Source organism: Triticum urartu, chromosome 4 (genome assembly GCF_003073215.2).
Source record: "Triticum urartu cultivar G1812 chromosome 4, Tu2.1, whole genome shotgun sequence".
Lineage (NCBI taxonomy): Eukaryota > Viridiplantae > Streptophyta > Magnoliopsida > Poales > Poaceae > Triticum > Triticum urartu.
This window is the reverse complement of record NC_053025.1, coordinates 574,129,128-574,133,187: the sequence shown is the minus strand read 5'-3', so window position 1 is coordinate 574,133,187 and position 4,060 is coordinate 574,129,128.

The following is a 4,060-nucleotide window of genomic DNA, read 5'->3' as shown; positions in this document are numbered from 1 at the left end:
ACAATCATGATTGTAGATTCTTATTCAAATATAGAAACGAATTCAAATTTAGCTCGAATTCCAGCGGTAGTATAGACATTTGGAATGCACTAAAATGTTGGTATGAGTAGGTTACATGCATTATACAACCAACGAAAAAATTAATTGGACATAACATGGATTCATAGCTTTGAATAGCATTTGTATAGTAAAACGGGACAAGACTCTCTCTTTGTGTGGTGTGAATAGTTTTATTTTTTTCATTTTTTCGTTGAGGGAAGTGCGAATTGATTTGGTACGTACAAGTACAATATTACACGTTAGGCTTGTCCCTAAAATTCAACCCGCGCCTTGTTATATCCCGAAAATTTAGATATCGTGCTCCCAAAACTCGCGCCTTCACAACCCGTGCCTTGCTATCCCGAAATTACAATGCGCGCGAAAACTCCCTCCAGCTGCCAAATTCCGACACGGGAAATCCCCCTTCTAACCCTGAGCCGAAAGGGCCGCTAGTTCAAATCGGTGGGGGTACTTTTGTAACACACCCTACATTTTGGACAAGCGCGTTCCTAAGTCATGGTTACCCCCCTCCCATCACCTCCTTTTCACCATTTGAAATCCTAGGCCACCATAACCTCTCCGCTCCAGCAGCAAAACGCCACCCTCCTCCATCCGCCACCTCACAGCTGCCCAGCCGGAGCCTCTTCCCCGACGATTTCGTCCACCGCAATAGCTTGATGTCCCTCATCCACCTCCCCAGATGAGGATCCGTCATCCATCTCGTCGTCCCGTCGATTCAGCCGCCCCGTCCTCCACCTCCAAGGAGCTGCTCCGACGATCGCCTCATCTATCGCGGCTGCTCCATCCCCACAGCGCCACCTTAACCTGCTCCACCGGAAGTGCACCATCCTCACTGACTCCTCAGACGAAGCCGAGGCCTACTCGACGCCACCAAAGAGGTTGTACACTCATCGCATCGCACCTTCTCCTTCACTCGACCTCCCGGCACCGACGGTGCTCCATCCCATACCCCCATGGCACGGCTACCTCGAAGCCAGTGCAGCGGGCAACATCTCCATGGAGGCTCTCCACCAGTGCAAGGCCCCTTTAGCGGCGGCGGCCATACCAGTCGGATCTGCTGCTGCTGCTCCAGCTCTCGCTCACTCATTCGTGCTGCTGCTCCAAATCTTGCTCGCTCGCTCGCTCGGGCTGCTGCTACTGCTCCGGCTCTCGCTCGCTCGCGCTGCTGCTGCTGCTCTCCCCCTCGCTCGTGCTACTGCTCTGCTCCGATTTAGCTACACTTCAGTCAAGTGAATCAACTTTTGGTTTAGTCGATTTTTAGGGGGGGCTCGTCGGAGTTAAGGAAGAACCACCCACAGCGAGGAGGGGGGCTCACCGGAGAGTTACCCCACTATCTACATTACGGTTCAGGGTGGGGGCAGTGGTCGGCGGCGGTGGGGGCACGATGGTGGGCCGGTGGTGTGGGGATCGTCGGAGAAAAAGCTCGGCACGGGGGGGCTACAGGGCTGGCCGGGGCGGCGGCGGACCAGCGGTGGGGAGTTGTTTCGGGGCGGCGAGGCGGCGGGGGCTGGCGGCGAGGCCGGTGGTGGCTGGCGGCTCAGGGGGGTGTAGGTCGAAGATGAACTGCAGGCCCTCCCTAAACTACATGTGAAGTGCCTCTCTACTACCATTGCGTTCAGTTTCGACAGTAACATTCAGATTCCACAGTAAACTTCAGTTTCGACAGTTAAGTTCAGAGTCAACAGTTTTTACCTCATCTGTTGTAGTCAGGTGGTTTTTGGTGATGTAAATTTTAGATATATCACTTTTTGGCAATGTATTTTACATCATCTATTGGAGATGCTATTAGAATCCCACTTGAGATTAACGATGTCTGTCTTGTGCTGCTTCGGCCTCTATGTCTTATGGCTCGCCGGAGCTGCTCCAACGACGGAATGATCCATCACAACAGAGCAGTGCCCTGGACGCCATCTACAGATTCCTTAGATCTTCCTCCACACCTCCGACAACCACCTTTTCCTCAACTTCTTCAGCGACCAACCCAATGATGCTGAGGTCGACACGGCTACGGCAAAGAGGTTGTACACTTGTCTCATCACTTATTATCTACATTCATGTCGATCCATTAGTGCTATTTTGGTTCAACGGAAAAACATAGCAATAGGAAATTTTCCTATGGCACTCTACTATTTAATTATTCATGCATTTTGTTGAAAGGAATGGAGCAAAACATCCACCTTGACCTACTTTTCAAAATCCTATGCATGAAAACAAGACCAAGTGCATTAGTGGCAGAATAACATTCTAACTGTACACGCTTTCATATGGTTTCTTTTTATTTTGGCCATGTTTCTTTGCATTCCTCTGCTCTTCCAATTCCTATGAACCAAACAACCAAGTTGACAGAAATCCTGTGTTTACAAATGCTCTGTTTCCCATGTGCATTCCAATCCTATTCTGGTGTTTTCCTATCCCTGCATTTTTAGAACCATGCAAGCCAAATGAACCCTTACAGAATTATTTCAGTTACACGTAGGTGTCGAAGAAAACTTTATGTGGTTTGTCCTGCTCCTACCGCGACGTCATCCACCTCACCTGAGCTGCTCCATCGATAGAAGCATCGACCAAACCAGACATCACGACTCCTCGCCGTCTTTCGCCGCCTCAGATCTCCTTCCCTACCACCGGCACCCACCGCAATGGCATCGCCATCATCGACTCTAGCAGATGAACCTGAGGAGTTCACGGGTCCACAAGAGAGGTCACACTCTTTTGTTTCTGCTTATGTTATACATTGCTTAAAATTACCTGCTATTTTATCGTCATGTTCACCTCTTAGACTCCAAGTCAGGTCCAAATTAATGTTCAAACTTGAGTTCTAAATTAGTTGTGGGGCACATATCGAGGCAGCAATGAATAGTATCTCTTTCTAATATATGGTTCACCTAGGGTATGCCTATGATGTTCATCTTGAGTGGGAAACGAATAGTAAAGCAATCATCATCTGTCTTTTTATTAAATTAAAGCAATCATCAGCCTACTATCATTATTTTTTGATCCATCCACTGGTTGTTACCATCACTCTGGATTTCTGCATGCTCTCCTTACATGATCTCACCATATTTTTTCGTATGCATGTCAAATATTGTACACAGTCATGTTGAACATGTAGAGAAAAAGAGAAGAGTTTTGTGCGGCAATACAATGTCATGCAGACATCACTCCATGGTGGGTTCAATGGCAACCCCCCCCCTCTCCAGATTGTAATGCAGAGGAAGATATATGTTCTGAGGCGGATTCAGACGGAACTGACCACTCCTATTTACCTCCCAAGTTGTTTGCTCTACCTTGGCATGATGATATTAGTCATATCATGCATATGTTGCCTTGTAGTGCCTACTTTCGACATCATATATGTCATCTGCTTAGTGCATGTTCTATAATTAAACATATTTAGTTTCTATATCATATATGGGAATTATGCAGTCTCATGTCTTTTAGCCAGCCATAATATATGTGAAATGTGCAATTCCATCCTATTTAACCAGGCATCATATATTTGAATGATATCTTGCCCATGATTTTCTTCATTACATTTCCATTTGTCGACAATGTTTGTACATTAAACTACTCTTCCTGTGAATCAGCCATTTGAGTGGGAGATGGAAAAATCTGTAGTGAATACAAGGCCTTCAGAGCAGACAGTGGTACATGTCGAAGCAGATCTCTTGCTGGGTCCCGATAGCTCCTCAAATATTGATCTAGAGACAGATGGCCAGTCCTATTACCCCACCGAGGTGTATGCTCTAACTTGGCATGGTTATACTACTCATATCATGCATATGGTGTCTTGCATTGCATAGTTTAGACATCATATACACAATATTCAACACCATGTTCTTATTTTAGGCATCATATATGCAAATGACCTCTGCTTAGCATATAAATCACATATATGAATTAAATCATGCGATCCTGATTACTTAGATAACATGTATGTGAATTATGTCATGCGATCCTGTTTAGTTATTCATCATATCTTTGAATTATGTTATGCTAC